The following is a 24,264-nucleotide window of genomic DNA, read 5'->3' on the forward strand; positions in this document are numbered from 1 at the left end:
TGAAGCAATTGCAGAGTTTGTGGCTAAAACTGGACTCTCAAAAGCTCAGTTGCAAGGGAAAGAAAAAGTCCCAGTTCACGAAGGAGCAGGCAGAAAACCATTTGTACTGGGGAACCTCTTATGTGGCCAGAGTTGATTGACAGGCTACCAACGAGAATGCATGAGTTGCATAAATGGTACATGAAATATTCTTCAGAGGGAAATATTATGTTCGTTGCTCGCATTAAAGATAGCTATTTCCATCGGAGGATGGACGAAGTATGGATCGAACTTGAAAATCTATGGAATCTATACCATCAAGATGCTCTAGACAAGTCCCTCCTCAATGCATTCTGCATGTAAGTGTTTCCTAACTCATTTCTACACTCTCTAGCTATACTAAGTCTGTTGTTTCTCATCCCGTCCTTCTATTGTCCTGTTTGGGACTGCGGTGGCGATGCGTAAACGCGAGAAGCGGAAATAATCCCGCCGAACGCCTCGTGCCGGCCGCGCGTTTGCCGATCGCACACAACGCAAAATGCAGATGTTTGAACTGCGTGGGAGAAAATCAAGTAATCGACGTCCGAGCCGTGTTCGTGTATAAGCGACGCGCGTCTGCTACTCGTGCTCCCAAACAGGGCCTATTTCTAATTGTGTAGGATGAAGGTGCAAGAATGCCGAAAAAAGGGGATCTACAACATCATCTTCATTGATCCCCATGTCATAAATGAGGACTCGGTATGCAAATGGCCAAATCGCACCAAGAATATTATATTCACGGCCATGGATAGGCAGCACGCTTGCACACTCATTCTATTGCCGTACAACTTCGAGTGAGTCCTTTAACTTTTTACATCACTTCAATTTACCGTACAAATTTAAGTGAGTCCTTTAACTTCTTTTCATCACTTCAATTTCAACAGCTTCCACTGGATCTTGCTCTCTATCGAGATCGATCGGTCTCGAGTTGTGGTGTTTGACTCCTTGCGGAAACCAAAAGAAAAGTATCAATCTCTCCTAGACATCCTTCAAAGCGCATGGGCTCGGTTTATTCGTAAACACATAGGAGTTGCGGCAACGCCTTCTGATCTTTATATCAAAACTGACTTTTCGGTACGAATACATATAGTGCATCTACTGTGATTTCATTAAACGTCGTGAATATTTCATAACCCACATGTCTATATAGTGTTTGAGACAGGAGCAAGAAACCAACCTATGTGGTTACTATATATGTGAGCACATACAATGTTTTTGCTCCTCCACCAAGAGGATGACACAACAACAATTCGATGTACGTGTTACATTAATAACAATTTCTTGAATTTAATTCCATGCAGGTACTAATTGAAAATTTTGGTGTTTGCACTTGACAGATTTGGCGTTTGAAGGAGGACCTCATCGAACCGGAAAGAATCAGAGCAATTCAAAATCACTCTGTGGATTCCTGGTGGATGAGGTCATAAATCGAAAAAGGAGAATTTTATTCGGATCAAAGGATAAGCGTGGGTTTACTTGATAGAAACAAGCGCGGGGGCGACAACAACGAAGACGACGACGACTAGTATCATTCTCCTTTTTGGATACTTGTCGAAAAAAAACTAATCACCATGGATACTTGTAAATATTTTTGTAATCCAAATTGCACTACTATTATAAGTAATTGTAATTAATAAAGTGTATATCAATATAATATGTATATATAATTGCTTTTGCTTTGCGCGAACAAATATATATGAATGCTAGATACGAATACAAATACGCGAATGGCTACGAATACGAATACTAATTAACTAAAACTAAAATGATAAGAGGAGAAACATAATTAAAAGGAAAAAAAACACTTAGTACCGGTTGGTAAAACCAACCGGTACAAACCTGCTGCGCCAGGAGCTGCGGCGTGGCAGGCAGTTTAGTACCGGTTGGTGTTATGAACCGGTACTAAACTTCGAGTTTAGTACCGGTCAGCCCGGCCGGTACTAAATGCGCCACTAGTTGGGAAACCGGTACAAACCGGGGTTCCCGACCGGTACTAAAGCTCGATTTTCTAGCATTGTATGTACCCCACCGCATCTCCAAAGCCTTCTGTTTTGCTCTATAAGCTTTGTTGTAGCTGATTTTGTACTTGAATTTCTCCTTAACAGCACATATTATGGACTTCAGCTCGAAGCTAGGGTTGCTAATGATATGAGGATACATGTAGTTAGAAACAAAAGCAGCAGTAAGATTGCAATGGTGTGGGTCCAATTGCTGAAGCAGGCAAGTATGCTCCACCAGTCTACTAACTTCCCAATAATCCTTCCACTTCCCTTTAAAAGCGTGAACTTGGAAAGGGCAATTGCTTTGAACACAACAAACTTCATATATGTGCGGACTGCTCTTCAACACTCTAAACTGACGTTGCAAGAATAGGGTGGACCAACGTTTTACAACTTCCTTGACATCATCTCCGCTATAGTACAAAGTAATGAGACAAACCTCATTTTCTCTATACTTCCATGCGACAGCTTCTTGTTCATGCACAGAAAGGTTCGAAAATTCATAGGTTGACCAATCATGTGGGACAAGACGCCCTTCCTAACTATGTCAGGGTTCATTTCGCCCTCATCAATCTCTCAGTTGCTTCACAGGGTGGGTTATTACCAACTCCCTCATGCCCTTCATCATTGTTGTCTTCATTTGGTCCATGGGTACTCTCCGTGATGTCCTCAGTTGCTTCTTACTAGATTGTATCTTGGTGGACGTAGACTTCCTCTTCTATTTGACTACTAGATCCAACTTTGTCAAAAGCTTGAACAAACAACACAAGTGGTGGTAACCCACGCTGAGCGGCAATGTTCACGTAGTCTCTCCAGTTATTCGTTTCTTCCAGAGGCATCAACTCCCAAAACAGTACTTGACTTCGATTAATGATTGCATGACAGACAGATTATGTTGCTCTTGATTAAGACTAAAAGCCTTAAATGGTAATAACCATTTGCATTTTGACCTCCAAGTCCTCTCTCTTGCTCTAGGTACTACTTTTGTAATCTGACTTAAATTCTGACTGATCCACCCCTTGAGGACCATGAAGAACATCCCCTGAGCCATAAAACACTTGGAAATACAAACTTTCTGACATGCCTGCAAACAACAATATTTTAATTAACACTGCCTGGATTACTAGAATTTTATAGAAACATAATTAATTTAGTACCTACCATCTAATTACTTGCATACCAAATTTACTTATGGAGACATTGAATCTCGTGTTGTGATATATGCCCACATTTCTAAATTTACTACTGCTCAATATTATTATGTATACCAAGCCTGCAAACAATACATTTCTAAACTGAAGCATAAAAATTATACCAGCGTCTAATACAATAACAACTAACTATTATTATCTAAGTGAGCTAAATATACAGACTATTACTATATCTCACCTAGTGTACTATGTGTCATCTAAAAGTAATATACAAAAATCACATTGTATAAAATCTACATAAAGTAAGCTCTAAAAAAAAGAGATTTCGAAAAATACCTTAACCGAAGCGCAGATCTGGCTGGCTTCGCCAAGGCCTCTCCTCCCCTCCCCTCTCCTCTCCTCCCCTCCCCTCTCCTCCCCCTCTTTCTTTTTTTTTCTGATTTATTTTGGCATTTACGGCCATCTTTTGGCTTGTTATAGAGAGGCTGGACGCCTACTGCTGGGTGGAATGGCGGAAGCTGGCCGACCCGCCGCTCCAATTGGCGGGAAGATATTACCGCCGTTTGAAATGGCGGAAGCCTTTCGGCGCCCACGGTACCACCACATCAGTGGCGGTATGCCGTGTGGGGCCACCATGCGTCAGGGTGAGCAGAATTGAATCGGCCCAGACTGCATACCGCCAATCCAACTGTTTTTTTTGTCCTAACGCCGGTTCAAACGGAGGTATTTTAAATCCCCTTTTCAACTGGTGTTTCCCAACATACCGCTGCTTCAACCGGCGGTAGGCGGCTATTTCTGCAAATTATCTATCCTAAAATAAAAAATAAAAATAAAAAAATTAGAAACCGGCAGGACGGTGCGTGGCTGCAAGTAGGGTTGTGCAAGAACGGGCGGCAAGGACGACGAGCGGCAACGTCAACGTGAACAGCAGCGAGCTTGTAGCTAAGACGATGGCGTCCACCGGTGGACCTAGGGCATTGTGACCCTGGGCACCGGCTGGGTGCCGTAGCCGTGCCTGTAACTGTAAGAAGCTAGTGTGTTTTGGCCAGCACTATAATTAAATAGTTTGTGTTCAAATCAAACAATAATAGAGATTAGAAAATTAATAGAGAAAAGTTGATGTCTAGCATAAGTTCGAATAGCTAGCTGTTAAAATTTAATTGGCTGTGGTCCGTGGTCGCAACCTTCTACTACGGGAGACGATAATAGAATTGTGCCCACGCTCCTTTCGATCCCTAGTCCGCCACTGATGGCGTCGCTGGTGGCTCCCTCGGCAGAGCAGGTAGGGCCGCCGGGCCAGGGTGGGCGGCGGTGGCCGGTGAGCTCGGCGAACGGAGGACGCGGCTGTACGTCCGGTGAGCCGACAGCAGTACGGGGATGTGAACGCAAGGCAGAGGGGGGTGGTGGTGGAGCTGGACGGTGTGCCTCGGCATTGGCGTAGGCACGGCTGCGGGGCGATGTGCGTGCCTGTGCTGATGGTACACGGGGACCCGCGGTGGCAGCGGGGCGGGGCGCTCGCGACGAGGCGGCGGCAAACACGCTGACAGTGCATGGCTTCAGTGCCGTGGGAGAGGTGGGGACGTGACGGTGGGCGGCGCGGCGTGGTGCCGGTGTCAGCATGCGGTCGCGTCGCAGGGCCGGCGGGTCGCGCGCGTGCGACGCGTGAGAGCGGAACAAGAGCAGCACGGCAGGGGGCCTGGCTTGGGAAGCTTGCACGCGGCGTGGGCGCAGCAGCGCTGCTGCGGCACGGTGGCTGCATGCTGTTGTTACTCAGTTTGTGCTTACTCACGCGTGTCTAGCTAGTTTGTGTCAGCAAGCTCCGGGGAGGAAGATAATAAGAGGAAAGCGATCAGAGAGAAGGAAGCTAATTGGTTGCATCGATGGATAGGAAGTAAGAAAGTAATTAGATGGTGATTAGACAAACGATGGCACGACAGTTTGAGATCGACAGATTAATTTTGCAACAAATTTTGAAAATAGTTTTTGAATTCGAATGATTTTTGAGTTTGAATTTTCGAGCAGTTGCTTGACGCGTGGACACAAATTGAGGCCATCACCGCAGGCGGCTCCCTCCTCTCATATAGACAAGGAGGAGATGGCCATTGACCCGGTGGAGGCGGAGCCCGAGCAGCAGGAGGCGGCAGCGGTCGCCGAGGTCACCGCGGTGGTGCACGGGCACGGCGGGGCTACGGCCATTCACGCTCCTTTCCGCAGCCGTCCAGGGATTCCCCGCACATGAACCGCGAGGCAGCAGTGACCACCGCGGTAAGCTCCCTGCCCAGCAGCCATCCTTTTCCCTCCACCTCTACTCCATCTGCACGGGGACAAATCAATCGAAATTTTAATCGAAACCAGACAATCAATCGGAATCTTAATTGGAACCCGGACAATCAATGTCTCACGCCGTCATTTCACAAAGTTGATGGTCACATATATGTTAGGACAAAATTTATATTACGCGTGACAACACACGGACATCTTGTTAGTAAGTATAATAGCAGAATAAATTGATCTAATACCTTATTGCCCACATGCTTCTTGTGTTAGTAGTAAAGCAGCTGCAAAGTATTATTTAGTTGGTGAGCTGCTCAGATTATTCCAGCTCTGTTTGTTGACTGCAGCTCACTGCTTGGTTATTATCATGAACTTTGTAATTAAGCTCACTATTTGTTGATTGCAATTTATTGATTCGAGCAGGGTTATCATGAACTGGGCTCTGATCATATAGATATATAGCAGTAGTCATATATAGATATGCCTGTACAAAATGACACATTGGAGGTTGCATTGTTTGGTTGGAGCTTTGTCAGTAGGATAATTAGTGTGTTGTTTAATCAGTGCAATAACAGCAGCTTGGTCTGCTCGCTTGGTTAGCTCTGTTCTAGGTTTGTCGGTTCAGCACCTCCAGCTATAGCTCGATAAACAGGTCGACAGCAGGTAGTACGAAGGGTTGCTTTCATGCAACAGTGTTCAAGCACTGAACAAATTGATTAATTCCATATGTAATGTCCCTTTCATGCACAGAACCAATCATGGCTGCATTAGTTATTTGCTTGACCTGTGCTTGCCATATGTACGTTGCTTTGTTTGTATAATTGTGTAGAACATTAGCTCTTGGCTGCACCAATATAAATGTTATATGTACATGTTTTTTCATTAATTTTTGTCATAATTAAGTTTTTGACTGAGTAATTAATTTTGCTCCATATAAATGTTGTTTTCAGGTAGACAAGTACAAGGATTAAGAACATGATGCATTTCACTTGTTCAAGGAGTGCCACTATAGCAAGACAAAGCCCACATGCCTACTCTACAGCTTGTTGTACTGTCAGATGTTGTATATTTTCATATGCCTATATGATGTGCTCTATTATTTTCGTGTGATGCTGAATGAAAACATGAGTTATTGTATCTAGTGTGATGCTGTAAGTTATGATGTATTCACTGAATTACGGTTGGCTTTTACGTCATTTGGGCTTGAGTTTTTTGATAAATGGGCTGAAAAAATAATTCAAATTTTGTGGGCTGATGTTTTTTTAATTTAGTGGGCTCTAGCTGGTTCCTTGGAAACTAATGGCGACCAAAATAACTAGTGGACTTGGAAACATTTGGCCCACTTCTCGTATTGGCACGTTAATAAATGGGCTATATCACTATACACGTCATCATCTGCCATGTCATTGTCCACATGAATTCCACGTCAGTATGGCAAGCTACATCATCATTCACGTCATTGGCCACGTTGGCATCCATGTCAGCAATAATTGCCATGTTAGCGTCCACATCACCACCCATACTATCAGCCACATCACCTGAGTATCCAATCCCTGACGATGTTTGTGATGTTTATTTTTCTCAAAAATATTGGGCCTGAGCTGGGCTGAGCTCAATGCCAATTTATGATTGTCAAGAAACATCACAGATTTCCCTCAAAAAAAAAGAAACATCACAGATTGATTCAATCTATGTCGATTTTGTAGAAATGTCGATTGATTTAATCTATGACACTCAATACATGACGTTATCTAAAATCATTATAGATACTGTTTGTGACGGTTTTTCAATGATCCGTGATGGATTCTTTCCGTTTCAAATTATATAGTTTTTAAGTGTAATTCTAAAAATAAACAGTATTAGTAAATTAGATAAAAAATAGAATTTGGAGAAAAAAGAAAAAACTCTTTTATACCGATTGGAAAGACCAACCAGTACCAAAGAAGGTCTTAGACACATGGTAAAACGCCTTGTGTTCTAGACCGAGATATTTGGTCTCGGTTCCCTTGTGCCGATTGGAAGACAAGGACCAAAGCCGGTTTTCAACCGGTACTAAGGCCCCTTGCTAGTGAACACGCTCTAATGTTTCTACCATGACTTTGGGAGTTGAGGCCTATTTATAAAGGTATCTCTGGTATTTTGTTCACCCATTGTTAGTATTGACCTCCACCAGTTGGCCCAACGGCAAACTGGGCCCTTGACTCGCGTCCTGATCGGGGACGCCCAGCCCAATAGACGGCTAGTGGGCCCCAGTCGCGCAGTGCCATATATAGAGGAGGTGGGGACTGCGGCATACATCACGAGGTTCGTCGCCGCCACTCGCTACGGTTCCCACACCTTGATACCCTAATCCGATCTAGAGAGGGGGCGCTGCTGCGGCGGGAAGCCTATCTACGCCAACGTCCTCGCCACAGCAAGGATGTCCCCGTCGCTGGACGCCACCGCCCCGTACTGCAACGACGCCATCCACGACTCCGCCACCGGCGCTCTCGGCATCGCCTTCAGGCTTGTCGTCGACCATGGACGGCCCCTCCTTCAAGAACCACCGAGTAACCCCCTCTGTTCTACTCCTAGAGATCCTAAAGGTTCCAACAATGCTATCAAGAGCACCAATCTAGTGAGTAGATCGAGATTGGGAAAGCGGATACGGTGACGAATCCGAAAATATAGATACAAAAGAAAAGAAATCGATCTCGGATCGGGAAAAGGAAAAGCCCATACCCTAACCCTAGAAAAGACTGAGGCAGCGGGTTTACCCTAGATCCCGCAGCTAGTACCTATTTTGTGGAATCCATTGTGTAATGCTTTAGTTTTGGGGCACAACATAAATTGTCTCTTGAGATGCCAAACAAAATCGTGTAAGTATCAAATAAAAAAGTCATCATCTTGGCCTTGTACCACAGAAGCAACTGGTGCAACAACTCCATCATCAATGTATGTGTCATCTTCATCATCTTCATCATCAACATCAAATACCTCATCGTCTGGTTCATCAACTGCTTGGGCCTGCACCTGAGTAATAACTGAGACATTCCTGGTTGTGCCTTCCTTGTCCGATCTTGTCCAATTTGTCAAATCCTGCTGTCCACCGAGTAAATTAGTGCCTTCGATACCTAGATCAATTGAGTCCTCAAGTTCTAATTCAGGCATGGTGAACAAGTCCCTTGGTTTCAATGCAATAACACTGCTCCAACCAGGTTTGTTTACCAGATTCACATAAAACACCAGTTCTGCCTGTGCCGCTAGAATATAGGGTTCATTCTTATACCTGTATCGAGTAGTATCGATATCAATAACCCCAAATTGATCCTTGTTGTATCCTCTACCTCTGTTGGTAGTGGCAACAGGCACATCAAGCTAGTCGCACTGGAACAAAATAACTTCTTTTTGTCCTGGAAATTCTAGTGAGATCATTCTTTTAATCACCCCATACCAGTTCATGTTGCCAGTAGTACCGTCTCCCTTGACAAGCACACCACTGTGCAACGGTTCGAAACAGCCAATTATTGATATAACATCTATGCAATGTACGAGCTCGACTGTCCGGTCCTTGAGCAAGTGCAAACATCTCTGAACTTACTTCCCCTTTCGCTTGTAGATCTCTGATCTTGCCTTCGAACGATCTTACAAATTGATCCTCATGTCGCTTATTAAGATTTCGTGATCCATATTTCTTCAGTTCTTCCAAATGCGCACTGCATAGAAATGTATATTATTATTAGTTTAAAATATAAAATTTAAAAGTAATGATGTTGAGTAACGTATCTTACTCGATCCATGATCTAGCTTCATCACAATTAGAAATTATGTAGTGCCTCATCTTCAGCATCTCATTTCCTTCAATGATCTCGATAGTCTGTCGTCTCCTCTTGTAATCCATTTAAGCAAATATGCTTAGACCAGATGGTGGCTCATTCACAGCAATTCTTTCATGTCGATCAACATGATTCAGTTTGGTGTCCACGTCCAAGAATTTTGAGCAGAATGTAAGACACTCCTCGAGTATGTATCCCTCGGCTATTGAACCTTCAGGGTATGCCTTGTTCCTCACATATCCTTTCGCAGTACGTAGGTACAGCTCCATTGGATACATCCATCTGTAACACACGGGCCCGCCGAGCTTAGCTTCTTCAGCTAGATGAACAGGCAAATGCATCATGATATCAAAAAATGAAGGTGGGAATAGCATCTCAAGTAGACAAATAGCCTCCCTAATTGAACTGCTAAGTCTGTTCAAGTCTGCTTCCACCAGCTCCTTGGAACATAGTGCATCGAAGAAATTACTAAGTTGGATCAATGCGATGACAACAGCTTCTGGCAAAATCCTACGCACCACTAAGGGTAACAGTTTCTGTAGAATTAGATGGTAATCATGAGTTTTCAAGCCAGACACCTTACATGACTTTACATCAACACATCTACTTATATTGGAGGAAACCCCATCAGGCATCTTCACTCCATATAGAAATGCACACAAACTTTCCTTGTCCTCCTTATCTTACTTGTACAAGGATGGTGGCAAGGTATACTCATCATTATTAATCATAGGATGCTGATCTGGTCGTATCTGTAGATGCTCCATGTCAAGCCGGGCCTTCTCCCCACCCTTACATTTACCTTCCAATTCAAGCAGAGTGCCTAATATGCTCTCGCATATATTTTTCTCAATGTGCACGACGTCCAAATTATGCCTGATGAGCAAAGAAGACCAGTAAGGGAGCTCAAAAAAAATACTCTTCTTCCTCCAGTTGTGCCATTTTTGTTTTCGTCACCCTTCCTTTTTTTTGATGCTGCCGTCTTTTCAAATTTCACTTGTTCAAAACTTTCAAACTGCTCAAGTACCTATGCACCAGTCAGTGGTACTGGTGCCTCCCTAGTTTCGACCTTGTTGTTGAAGCTGACCTTGTTGTTGCGCCATGGATGGTCCGGGGGCAAGAAACATCGATGTCCCATGTAGCAGTGCTTCCTCCCATGTTTCAACCACAAATACTCAGTATCTTTGTGGCAGTATGGACATGCAAACTTTCCTTTCGTGCTCCAACCAGAAAGCATAGCATAAGCTGGGAAGTCATTAATTGTCCAAAGAAGAAGAGCATGCAATTTAAAATTCTTCCTAGTCCCTGCATCCCATGTTGTAACACCCTTTTCCCAAAGCTCCTTGAGCTCCAATATAAGGGGCCTCAAATATACATCAATATCCATTCTAAGAGATTTTAGACTAGGTATCAACATTGACAACAATCAGTTAGATTGTTTCCGACACAACCATGGAGGCAAATTGTAAGGTATTAGGATAACAGGCCATATGGAGTATGTAACATTTTGCATCACAAAGGGATTGAAGCCATCAGAAGCAAGACCCAACCTAATATTACGACCTTCCCCTGGAAACCAGCTATATTCTTTATCCACGTGCTTCCATGCCAATGAGTCAGCATGGTGATGCATTTTTCTATCATTGACCAATTCTTTCTTGTGCCACTACATTTCCTCTGATGTGCGCTTCGACATATACCTTTTTTGCTGCCAAGGAATAAGAGGAAAGTAGTGTAGGATCTTAACTGGTAACCCCTTCTTAACAGTAGTAGCACCATCTGCACTGTCATTATCATAGGTTTTCTCTACAACTCTCCACCTTGACTCCTTACAAGTGGGACATGTCTCCAGACTTGCATATTTCTTAAAAAATAACACACAATCATTCTTACATGCGTGTATCTTGACATAGTCCAAGCCTAGGTCTCGAACCACCCTTTACAGTTTATCCAAGGAGTCAGGAAGACAATGGCCTTCATGGAGAACCTTTGAAAACAGATTAAGTATGGCCTCCAACGCTGCGTTACTAATTCCACACAAGCACTTTATTTGAAAAAGTTCCATGATAAAAGAGACATTAGTTGCATTTTTGCATCCTGGATACAATTCCTTCTTTGCCTGCTCTAATAGTTTCAAAAATATCTCTGCATTCTTATTTGGCTCCTCAGCATCTATTATTTGTCCATGTATAGAGCCACTGGTAATGTTTCTAATCTGAGTATTAGTGGCAGCACGGTCATCACATGCGTCTTCTTCATCTTCTTCTCCAAAATAAGGTGTTGTATCAGCTGTAGGTTGTGCATCTTCAGGTTCTTTTATACCAGTATTATTGAGATCAAGACTGACAACATGATTCACACGACCCTCAGCTGATGAACTGGTTTGGCCTTCGATTTCATTATTGATGAAACAATCAGCAAACCCTCTATTCACTAAATGAAGTTGAATCTCAAACACGTTATGATATCTGATCATGCATTGACATGTAGTACATGGGCACACAATAGATGCAAGACCTCGCGATGATGTGCCAAAGGTTTCAATAGAAGATCGGAAATTCCTCTTCACACCTCTGAATGTCAAGGCAAGTGCATCCAACTCCTATCTTCGTGTGATGCCTTTATTCTGCATGCATGTTTGAAATGAGCTTGAGATCATGATCTAGCAATATGCGTATATATGCAGGGGAGATATATACGAGATCAAGACAACCATACCGGTGGCACCGCAGATGTTGATTGATGTCGTGGATATACCTTCCGATCCAGATGGAGATCTAGACATCGTGGACGACCTGCGCTGCCCCCCCAATAGAGATCGAAGACTTGGAATTAGATCGGGTCCTGATCAAGGATGAGTCCCGATCTGATCGTTGCTCTCCTGTAGGAATAAAAAGCGTGGTGATAGACAAATTTAAGTGCAACCAAGGAAGACATCATTGCAATAAGTCTGATACATTTGCAACGACTATGACAACTAGTGCAACCACAAAATTTCGTGGCAATACGTACATGCTATTGCATCTTGAGGCAAGAAAGGAAGAAATAGCCCCCTATGTATTGCAACAATGCACCAAGAAATTTGCAACCCAAATCAGACATTGCTATATTGCTGTTCAGATGCAACCAACACTAGTATGGTCGCCATAGCACCTTTCTATTGCAACACATGACATGCTAATGCAACTCAGAAATGGTGCAGCAATATTCCCAACCAATTGCACCACAAAACCTAAAAATGGCTGCATTAGCATCACCCTGTTGCAACTCAAAACATAAATATCACAACACAATTTATGTATAATAATAGGCACACATATTACAACCGAATCACTGTTTCGGTGCCATAGAACCCCCCTCCTATTGCACCCAAATTAGTGGTGATGCCTAAACGTTTCGTGGCTATAGGGGAAAAACCACGTAGTGGACCAACCACCTGATGAATTAGGTCAGGTTCTAGTGGATTCACAAAGAGACAGTGAAACTTTGAAGGAGTCAAAGAAGTTTGAGAAGATGTTAGAGGACCACAAAAAATTGTTGTATCCAAATTGCAAGCATGGATTGAAAAAGTTGGGTACGACACTTGAAATGCTGCAGTGGAAGGCAGCTAATGGTGTCACCGATAAGGGATTTGAGGAGCTACTAGGAATCATAAAGAACATGCTTCCAGAGGGGAATGAACTGCCCTCTACAACATACGAAGCAAAGAAGGTTGTTTGCCCTCTTGGATTGAAGGTTCAGAAAATTCACGCGTGTCCTAACGACTATATTCTCTATCACGATGAATATGAGAAACTGGATGCTTGTCCTGTCTGTGACGCGAAATGGTACAAGATCAGGCAAAATGATCCTGGTAATGTCGATGGGGAGCCCATTAAGAAAAAAGTTCCCGCTAAGGTGATGTGGTATTTCCCAATAATATCACGTTTGAAGTGCCTTTTCAGAAATAAGGACCATGCTAAGTTGATGTGGTGGCACAAAGAAGAGCGTAAGCACGATCAGATGCTGTGACACCCCGCTGATGGGTCCCAGTGGAGAAATGTGGATAGAGAATTTCTAGATTTTGATATGGACCCAAGGAACATAAGGTTTGGTTTAAGTACGGATGGAATGAATCCTTTTGGCGAGTGGGGCAGCAGTCATAGTACATGGCCTGTGACCCTATATATGTTTATCCTTCCTTCTTGGCTATGCATGAAGCAGAAGTACATGATGATGCCGGTGCTTATCCAAGGCTCGAACAACCTGGCAATGACATTGACGTGTACCTAAGACCGTTGGCTGATGAACTTTTACTGCTGTGGAAGAATGAAGGTGTACGTGTGTGGGATGAGTACAAACAGGAGAATTTTGACCTCCGAGCATTGCTATTCGTAACCATCAATGATTGTCCTGCACTTAGTAATCTCTCCGGTCAGTCGAATAAGGGATACCAGGCATGCACCCATTGCCTTGATGAAGCCGACAAATTTTATTTGAAAAATTGTCGGAAGGTCATATATATGGGTCATCGTCGATTCCTTCCCCTAAACCACCCCTTGAGAAAGAAAGAGAAACATTTCAAAGGGGGACCAAAAACTCGTGCTAAGCCTATGTTCCGTGATGGAAAACGTGTTTTCTCGATGATAAAGGATGCCCGTGTAGTGTTTGGAAAGGGCCGTGGCAGCCAACAAGTTCCGAATGATGAAAACGGACATGCTCCAATGTGAAAGAAGAAGTCAATATTGTAGAAGTTATCTTACTGGGAAGTCCTGGAGGTACGCAATGCAATTGATGTGATGCACTTGACAAAGAATCTTTACGTGAACCTGCTAGGTTTTCTGGGTACGTATGGGTAGGCAAAAGATACCTTAGAAGCAAGACATGATCTAAAAGAAATGAATCAACGAGAAGACTTGCGTCCTGAAAAGAGAGAGAGAAAGGATAACACTACTTGCGCCTTGCTAGCTACACTCTCAGCAAAGAGGAGAAGGAAAGTTTGTTTGATTGCTTGAACAGTATGAAGGTACCGTCTGGGTACTCCTCGAATATGCAAGGAATAATAAATATAAAGGAGAAAAAGTTCACAAACTTAAAGTCTCATGATTGCCACATCCTGATGACGCAATTGCTTCCGGTTGCACTAAGGGGTATTCTACCAGAGAATGTCAGATTGGCGATTGTTAAGATATGTGCCTTCCTCAATGAAATTTGGCAAAAGGCTATCGATCCAAATAAGCTCACTAAGCTACAAAATGATGTGGTCTAATGCCTTGTCAGCTTTGAGATGGTGTTTCCACCTTCGTTCTTTAATATTATGACACATCTCCTGGTTCATATTGTGAAAGAGATAAACATTCTAGGCCATGTATTCCTACACAATATGTTCCCTTTCGAGAGGTACATGGCAGTCCTAAAGATGTACGTTCGCAACAGGTCTCGCCCAGAGGGATATATCACTAAGGGCTATGGAACAGAGGAGGTTAATAAGTTTTGTGTTGACTTTATTGATGATCGTAGTCCAATTGGGGTTCCCATGTCACACCATGAGGGGAGACTGAAGGGAAAGGGCACACTAGGGAAGAAATCTAATATGCAAATCCCCGAAAGTGAAATCCACAAAGCAAACTTCACTGTTTTACAGAATTCAACCCTCGTGGCTCCATATATGGACGAGCACATGAATATTGTATGTTCCGAAAACCCATAGAAGTCTGAGGCCTAGATTACACGTCATCACATAGATAGCTTTGCTTTGGCTCAGACGAAAACTCATGGGTGACAGAACGATTGATGAACAACTTCAATGGCTGGCTAGGGGACCATCGATCACAGTAATGCAATACCAACGGTACGAGATAAATGGATATACATTTTACACAAGAGCCCAAGACAAAAAGAGCACGAACCAAAATAGCGGTGTGCGTATTGATGCAATAGGCAATGATGGGAACAAGGACAGCTACTTTGGTGTCATCGAGGAGATATGGAAACTTGACTAAGGACCTTTGAAGATTCCTTTGTTTTGGTACCAATGGGCGAACCGAGCAGGAGGCGGCGTAACAACAGACTAGTACGAGATGACAATAGTGGACTTCAAAAAAATTAGATATAAAGACGAACCATTCGTCCTCGCCAAGGTTGTCGCGTAGGTATTCTATGTGAAGGACATGTCAAGCAAACCTAAGAAAAATCAAGGCAAATCCGACGACGAGCCAAAACGCCACATAGTTCTTCCAAGAAAAAGAAAAATCATTGGAGTTGAAGACATTTCGGATAAGTAGGAAGACTTTGATCTGTTTGATGACCGTCCTCCATTCTCTGTCAATGTTGACACCAGCATCCTGTTATCCAAAGAGGACGCTCCTTACTTACGTCGCGATGATGATCAAGGCACTTTTGTAAAAAGAAAGGTTATCAATGTTCCATTAAATAATGATGTGTAATCATTATATTGTACTTTGATGTTCATTTGATCAAATGATTTATTAATATATTTGCAAGGGCAAACTCACAAATGTTAGTATTTTTAATGAATTCATTTTATTTACACTAGGTACATGTAATCGTTTTCGACTAAAGATGATGAATTAAGTATGCAAATGTATATTCAAATTAACAAAATGATACAAACTACAAAAATTTTAATTTGCATGGGCAAGAAAATATATGTTAGTATTTTTAATGGAATTATTCAAGTTACTATGGAAAAAAACACATTTCAAATTAATTTTTGACTCAATATGACGAATTCGGAGCGTAAACCTATATTCAATTTGATGCAGTGATGCAAAATACAAAACTATTAACCTTTTTATGGTCAAAACAATAAAAAATTGCAATTTAATGCATGTATATACAATGAAAATAATTTATGCACAAAACAAATTTGAAACACAAAAAAAGGAAAATTGGAAACAATATGACGAATTAAGTACATTACATACACTAAAAATGAAAAAGTGGCTACAAAAATATAATTTTGCATGGGAAAAATAATGTATATACATAATTTTTAGTGATTTAGTTCAGTTACTACACATTAATAGCATATAGGACATGAAAAAACAAAATAGAGCAATTCGGCTATTTAGTACCGGGCCAAGTAAACGCCCGGTACTAAACAGCCTCAACGAAATTTTCCCGCCAGTTGAGGCTATTTAGTACCGGACACAGCCATAGCCCGGTACTAAATGCTCCAGTTTAGTACCGGTCGGAGGCTGCGCCCGGTACTAAACGGTGCAAGCTCCAGTTTAGTATCGGACACAGCCTCCGACCGGTACTAAACTGGCAGATACTATATATACCACAGGACTTAGCGCCGATCCGCGATCGACCCCCGCCCTCTCACTCGATCTCATTGTCGTCGACGGCCATCGTGTTCGTCGATCCGCCGCCTCCGCGCCTCGCCGACGTCCCGCCCCCGCGCTGGCGGTCCTCCTCCACGCCGAGTGGCCTCGGCGCCACTCCGCCTCTCCCGCCCCCGGCCCCTCTGCGCGCCGCCCTGGCTCCGCCACTCGCGTCTCCCGAACCTCACCGCCGCCAGGCCTCCGCGCCGTCGCCTCGCCTCCGCGTTGTCGCTGAGCCCTCCGCCACCAAGCGGCCTCGTTCCTCCTCGCCGCCGCCGGCCCCCTCAGTGCTGCCGCCCTGCTCGCCGCCACGCGTCACCGCTGCCACCACTGGTACGCCGCGGCCTCGCCTGCTCCGCCACCCAGCCGCCGGCCACTTGTCCAGCTGGCCGGCCCGCAATTTGCTGACATTAGCCCCCGACGGGCTGAAGTTAGCATTATTTTATATTTTTTAGGTTTTTAGATTAGATAGTTATATATAGGAGTTGTAGAAAATTGTAGAAATGGTAGGAAAAATTAGAAAAATTGTAGAATAAAATCGAAAAATGGTAGAATAAAATATAAAAATGGTTGAAAATTGTAGAAATGGTAGGATAAATTAAAAAAATGGTAGAATAAATTAGTTGTAAATTATGTGTTTTTTTATTGTAATAAATGTTGTTTGTTAATACTATAATTGGGTTAATAGTTATTTAAATAGGTTAGTATTTTAAAAATTGGTGAAAAATTTTCGATTAATATTTTTGTAGAAATTCCATGAAATGTTAGAATAATTTTCCATGATATTCAAAACTTCATGTCCATGTATCTTGATATTTATTGTAATAAATGTTGTATTATATAAATATATATGATATAAATTATGTGTTATATACGATGTTAACTTGTATAAAATTGCATATATTGTGACGCATTCCTTCACGACATAATTTGTGAAAGCGGAGAAGATGCCGAGTATAATGGCAGCCATATTTGAACGGTACTGGTGAAGGCGATGCTGACCAGTCCTCGCAAATGGCTGCGCAAGACGATACAACCAAAGTTAGTATTGAAATTCATACAACATATATATGTACAACTTCATTATGAATTTTGTTCCTACAAATGTTCAACGTGTATGAAATGGCTATTTCTCCAGGCATTCGGATCGAGGAAGCCGAAACGGAAACGAGGCTCAAAGAAAAGGATGGAGGGGCATACCACCATCACCTCATTGTACTCAGACGGTGAACTAAAGTCTCCCAAGGGTGCTAAGACAACAGTCGTCAATCAATGCGGGTATTATGTGCGTGAGAATATCCCAATCTCAAGCTATGGAAGAAAAGCAAAGCCACCGACAGTGATGATGACATCGTCCCAGACACATAAAAGGAAATGTTATGGGCAGATGTAAAACGACACTTCAGTGTTCTGGAGGAGCACGAACAACTATTTAAGGATTGGGTCATGAAGAAGATGGCTATTGTGTTTCGGACGTTCAAGAAAACCTTGAACAAAGACTACGTTAAAAAGGGTCTCACCCTAGACTTTGAGATGGACTTCAAGAATCAATGTCCTTACTGGGATGCATTTGTGCAATACAAATCGTCTGAGGATAGCGAACAGCGAACAGCACAAGCCAAAGAAAATGCGAGCAAGAAAAAACACTTCCATCATCTTGGCCAGGGAGGTTACAAGGCAGCTATTCCGGAGTGGCAAAAGATGGAAGAGGACCTCATTGCAAGAGGAATCGTACCGGCAACCTTCAACTGGCCGATGCGAGCAAAGTATTTCTTTTATGCTCATAGAGGCACATTGAACATGAAAGATGGCTCGTTTGTCACTAGCGATGCCATAAAAGAAGCGGCCAACAAGCTCGATGACGCACTCAGGGCCGTGTCAGAAGGAAGCTTCAAACCTAATAGAGAGAAAGACGACTGACGTACGCTCTCGGGACACCCGAACACACGGGATGTGTCCGAGGTATGGGCATAGTTCCATGGAAACATGGCTTCAGTGCTGACTTGGACACTTATCGAAGCCAAGCCAGAAAGAAGGCGAAACAAGCAGATAAGATGCATGCCATAGAAGAATGGGTAGCAGCAGTGGAAGGTGCATTGGACGCTAGCCAACAGCAACAAGATGCTAGATCAGTTGCTCACTTGGATAGTAGTCCCGACTCCAAATGCCATAGCAGCGTCGCTTCCACGGAGCAGCCAGCCGGAGGTCCAACCAAAGTGGGTGCGAACGAGCCACATCATCACCCTGTGGATGACATCACCATGAGGACCCCCTGCGAGCTTCTTTATCAGCAGAGAAAAAAGATTAAATTGGTCGCACACGGTATTGCTAAAGTACCCGTCCAAGGTGGGACAATTCATGGCGTGCAGATTCCCAAAGGATATGCTAGGGTCATGGTTGACCGAGTCGAGAGAGGATGGGAAGATCTCGACCTGGAGATCCCTGGAGGCGATGGAGAAGAGGAACTAGGACAGGCCCTCCATACTTGGATCTTATGGAACAAGCAGTACATAAGATTTGAGCAAGGGGCCATAGAGTCTGAATCATCGGTTAGGTCACTTGCTGAAGAAACGGACCCCAGTGTGCATCCGCTGTCAACGGCCACACCCCGAGACCCCAACGTGGAACCGCCATCACCGGCCACTGCCGACCGAGACCACAACATGGACCCACCGTCGCCAGCCATTGCCCGAGACCCTAGTCCATCGCCTACACCACCTCCACCTCCACCTTCACCTCTGGCAAAGAAGCAGAAGAAACCATCATCATCTGCTTGGGTCCCACCACCACCGCCTCCTAGGCCAAAGAGGACGGAATGAAAAAAAAAGAGAAGCCTGAGCCAGAGAAGTTATGATGTGACATGACTTATGAAGAATTGGATGCATATGTTGCCAAAGAGGTTCATGATCACTTCAAGCCAAAGAAGCCTGAGCCCAAGATGCCAGTGGATCCAGTAGGCAAGAAGTTCTTTCTTGCACAGATGTGCCAACCAAAGGAGAAAGAACCACTATCGGATTATGACCGCTCGATTACAAAATCATGGCAGAAAAAGAGTAATCATTGGTACAACCAAGTCCCCCAGCTCGGCGAACAACCCAAACAAAGGGTACCCGATCTCAAGGTCCTTTCAAAAGAGGATGAAGCAATTGCAGAGTTTGTGGCTAAAACTGGACTCTCAAAAGCTCAGTTGCAAGGGAAAGAAAAAGTCCCAGTTCACGAAGGAGCAGGCAGAAAACCATTTGTACTGGGGAACCTCTTATGTGGCCAGAGTTGATTGACAGGCTACCAACGAGAATGCATGAGTTGCATAAATGGTACATGAAATATTCTTCAGAGGGAAATATTATGTTCGTTGCTCGCATTAAAGATAGCTATTTCCATCGGAGGATGGACGAAGTATGGATCGAACTTGAAAATCTATGGAATCTATACCATCAAGATGCTCTAGACAAGTCCCTCCTCAATGCATTCTGCATGTAAGTGTTTCCTAACTCATTTCTACACTCTCTAGCTATACTAAGTCTGTTGTTTCTCATCCCGTCCTTCTATTGTCCTGTTTGGGACTGCGGTGGCGATGCGTAAACGCGAGAAGCGGAAATAATCCCGCCGAACGCCGCGTGCCGGCCGCGCGTTTGCCGATCGCACACAACGCAAAATGCAGATGTTTGAACTGCGTGGGAGAAAATCAAGTAATCGACGTCCGAGCCGTGTTCGTGTATAAGCGACGCGCGTCTGCTACTCGTGCTCCCAAACAGGGCCTATTTCTAATTGTGTAGGATGAAGGTGCAAGAATGCCGAAAAAAGGGGATCTACAACATCATCTTCATTGATCCCCATGTCATAAATGAGGACTCGGTATGCAAATGGCCAAATCGCACCAAGAATATTATATTCACGGCCATGGATAGGCAGCACGCTTGCACACTCATTCTATTGCCGTACAACTTCGAGTGAGTCCTTTAACTTTTTACATCACTTCAATTTACCGTACAAATTTAAGTGAGTCCTTTAACTTCTTTTCATCACTTCAATTTCAACAGCTTCCACTGGATCTTGCTCTCTATCGAGATCGATCGGTCCCGAGTTGTGGTGTTTGACTCCTTGCGGAAACCAAAAGAAAAGTATCAATCTCTCCTAGACATCCTTCAAAGCGCATGGGCTCGGTTTATTCGTAAACACATAGGAGTTGCGGCAACGCCTTCTGATCTTTATATCAAAACTGACTTTTCGGTACGAATACATATAGTGCATCTACTGTGATTTCATTAAACGTCGTGAATATTTCATAACCCACATGTCTATATAGTGTTTGAGACAGGAGCAAGAAACCAACCTATGTGGTTACTATATATGTGAGCACATACAGTGTTTTTGCTCCTCCACCAAGAGGATGACACAACAACAATTCGATGTACGTGTTACATTAATAACAATTTCTTGAATTTAATTCCATGCAGGTACTAATTGAAAATTTTGGTGTTTGCACTTGACAGATTTGGCGTTTGAAGGAGGACCTCATCGAACCGGAAAGAATCAGAGCAATTCAAAATCACTCTGTGGATTCCTGGTGGATGAGGTCATAAATCGAAAAAGGAGAATTTTATTCGGATCAAAGGATAAGCGTGGGTCTACTTGATAGAAACAAGCGCGGGGGCGACAACAACGAAGACGACGACGACTAGTATCATTCTCCTTTTTGGATACTTGTCGAAAAAAACTAATGACCATGGATACTTGTAAATATTTTTGTAATCCAAATTGCACTACTATTATAAGTAATTGTAATTAATAAAGTGTATATCAATATAATATGTATATATAATTGCTTTTGCTTTGCGCGAACAAATATATATGAATGCTAGATACGAATACAAATACGCGAATGGCTACGAATACGAATACTAATTAACTAAAACTAAAATGATAAGAGGAGAAACATAATTAAAAGGAAAAAAACACTTAGTACCGGTTGGTAAAACCAATCGGTACAAACCTGCTGCGCCAGGAGCTGCGGCGTGGCAGGCAGTTTAGTACCGGTTGGTGTTATGAACCGGTACTAAACTTCGAGTTTAGTACCGGTCAGCCCGGCCGGTACTAAATGCGCCACTAGTTGGGAAACCGGTACAAACCGGGGTTCCCGACCGGTACTAAAGCTCGATTTTCTAGCATTGTATGTACCCCACCGCATCTCCAAAGCCTTCTGTTTTGCTCTATAAGCTTTGTTGTAGCTGATTTTGTACTTGAATTTCTCCTTAACAGCACATATTATGGACTTCAGCTCGAAGCTAGGGTTGCTAATGATATGAGGATACATGTAGTTAGAAACAAAAGCAGCAGTAAGATTGCAATGGTGTGGGTCCAATTGCTGAAGCAGGCAAGTATGCTCCACCAGTCTACTAACTTCCCAATAATCCTTCCACTTCCCTTTAAAAGCGTGAACTTGGAAAGGGCAATTGCTTTGAACACAACAAACTTCATATATGTGCGGACTGCTCTTCAACACTCTAAACTGACGTTGCAAGAATAGGGTGGACCAACGTTTTACAACTTCCTTGACATCATCTCCGCTATAGTACAAAGTAATGAGACAAACCTCATTTTCTCTATACTTCCATGCGACAGCTTCTTGTTCATGCACAGAAAGGTTCGAAAATTCATAGGTTGACCAATCATGTGGGACAAGACGCCCTTCCTAACTATGTCAGGGTTCATTTCGCCCTCATCAATCTCTCAGTTGCTTCACAGGGTGGGTTATTACCAACTCCCTCATGCCCTTCATCATTGTTGTCTTCATTTGGTCCATGGGTACTCTCCGTGATGTCCTCAGTTGCTTCTTACTAGATTGTATCTTGGTGGACGTAGACTTCCTCTTCTATTTGACTACTAGATCCAACTTTGTCAAAAGCTTGAACAAACAACACAAGTGGTGGTAACCCACGCTGAGCGGCAATGTTCACGTAGTCTCTCCAGTTATTCGTTTCTTCCAGAGGCATCAACTCCCAAAACAGTACTTGACTTCGATTAATGATTGCATGACAGACAGATTATGTTGCTCTTGATTAAGACTAAAAGCCTTAAATGGTAATAACCATTTGCATTTTGACCTCCAAGTCCTCTCTCTTGCTCTAGGTACTACTTTTGTAATCTGACTTAAATTCTGACTGATCCACCCCTTGAGGACCATGAAGAACATCCCCTGAGCCATAAAACACTTGGAAATACAAACTTTCTGACATGCCTGCAAACAACAATATTTTAATTAACACTGCCTGGATTACTAGAATTTTATAGAAACATAATTAATTTAGTACCTACCATCTAATTACTTGCATACCAAATTTACTTATGGAGACATTGAATCTCGTGTTGTGATATATGCCCACATTTCTAAATTTACTACTGCTCAATATTATTATGTATACCAAGCCTGCAAACAATACATTTCTAAACTGAAGCATAAAAATTATACCAGCGTCTAATACAATAACAACTAACTATTATTATCTAAGTGAGCTAAATATACAGACTATTACTATATCTCACCTAGTGTACTATGTGTCATCTAAAAGTAATATACAAAAATCACATTGTATAAAATCTACATAAAGTAAGCTCTAAAAAAAAGAGATTTCGAAAAATACCTTAACCGAAGCGCAGATCTGGCTGGCTTCGCCAAGGCCTCTCCTCCCCTCCCCTCTCCTCTCCTCCCCTCCCCTCTCCTCCCCCTCTTTCTTTTTTTTTCTGATTTATTTTGGCATTTACGGCCATCTTTTGGCTTGTTATAGAGAGGCTGGACGCCTACTGCTGGGTGGAATGGCGGAAGCTGGCCGACCCGCCGCTCCAATTGGCGGGAAGATATTACCGCCGTTTGAAATGGCGGAAGCCTTTCGGCGCCCACGGTACCACCACATCAGTGGCGGTATGCCGTGTGGGGCCACCATGCGTCAGGGTGAGCAGAATTGAATCGGCCCAGACTGCATACCGCCAATCCAACTGTTTTTTTTGTCCTAACGCCGGTTCAAACGGAGGTATTTTAAATCCCCTTTTCAACTGGTGTTTCCCAACATACCGCTGCTTCAACCGGCGGTAGGCGGCTATTTCTGCAAATTATCTATCCTAAAATAAAAAATAAAAATAAAAAAATTAGAAACCGGCAGGACGGTGCACTACTAGAATACCCCCCTTGTAGGTACGCTAAATTTTGATGTAGACACGTTTTATTTCATCTCTACAACAATGTAGATACAATTTCATAAAGCGTGTTAGGAGCGTCTTCGTATGGACCGTGTTAGGCTTTGTAGAGACGAATTCTTGAAGTGTATCTATGCGAAAAAAAGACGTTTCATAGACACGTTAGATGCATGTGTACACCCATTAATACAATTTTGAAGGAACATGCATAAAGCGTGTGTAGTGGTGTCGTTACGTAGTATAGTAACACTTCATGTCATATTAAGAAATGTTGAGACAATCTCATAGCTATACTTATAAAACATGTCTAATAATGCGGACACGTTATTTAATGATGCCACATTGCGTATTTAGTAGCATAGAGACGATTTAGTAGATACATTTTATACTACGCGTTTTACATGATGGACAACGTGGCGACCGACGTGTCAGGTGACGTGGCATGTGATACACATTATTGTAACACCTAACTACATCTAAACAAACA

At 43.1% G+C, this 24,264-nt stretch overlaps 1 long non-coding RNA gene across 1 annotated transcript; it reads left to right on the forward strand.

Annotated features, from left to right (window-relative positions):
- The first annotated feature begins 20,524 nt into the window (after nt 1–20,524).
- Nucleotides 20,525–21,544, forward strand: LOC120705170. Its single transcript, XR_005687819.1, has 2 exons — nt 20,525–20,997; nt 21,080–21,544. It is a non-coding gene; the product is annotated as an uncharacterized LOC120705170 (long non-coding RNA).
- The last annotated feature ends 2,720 nt before the right edge of the window (nt 21,545–24,264 follow it).

This window comes from Panicum virgatum, chromosome 4K (genome assembly GCF_016808335.1).
Source record: "Panicum virgatum strain AP13 chromosome 4K, P.virgatum_v5, whole genome shotgun sequence".
NCBI classification, from domain to species: domain Eukaryota; kingdom Viridiplantae; phylum Streptophyta; class Magnoliopsida; order Poales; family Poaceae; genus Panicum; species Panicum virgatum.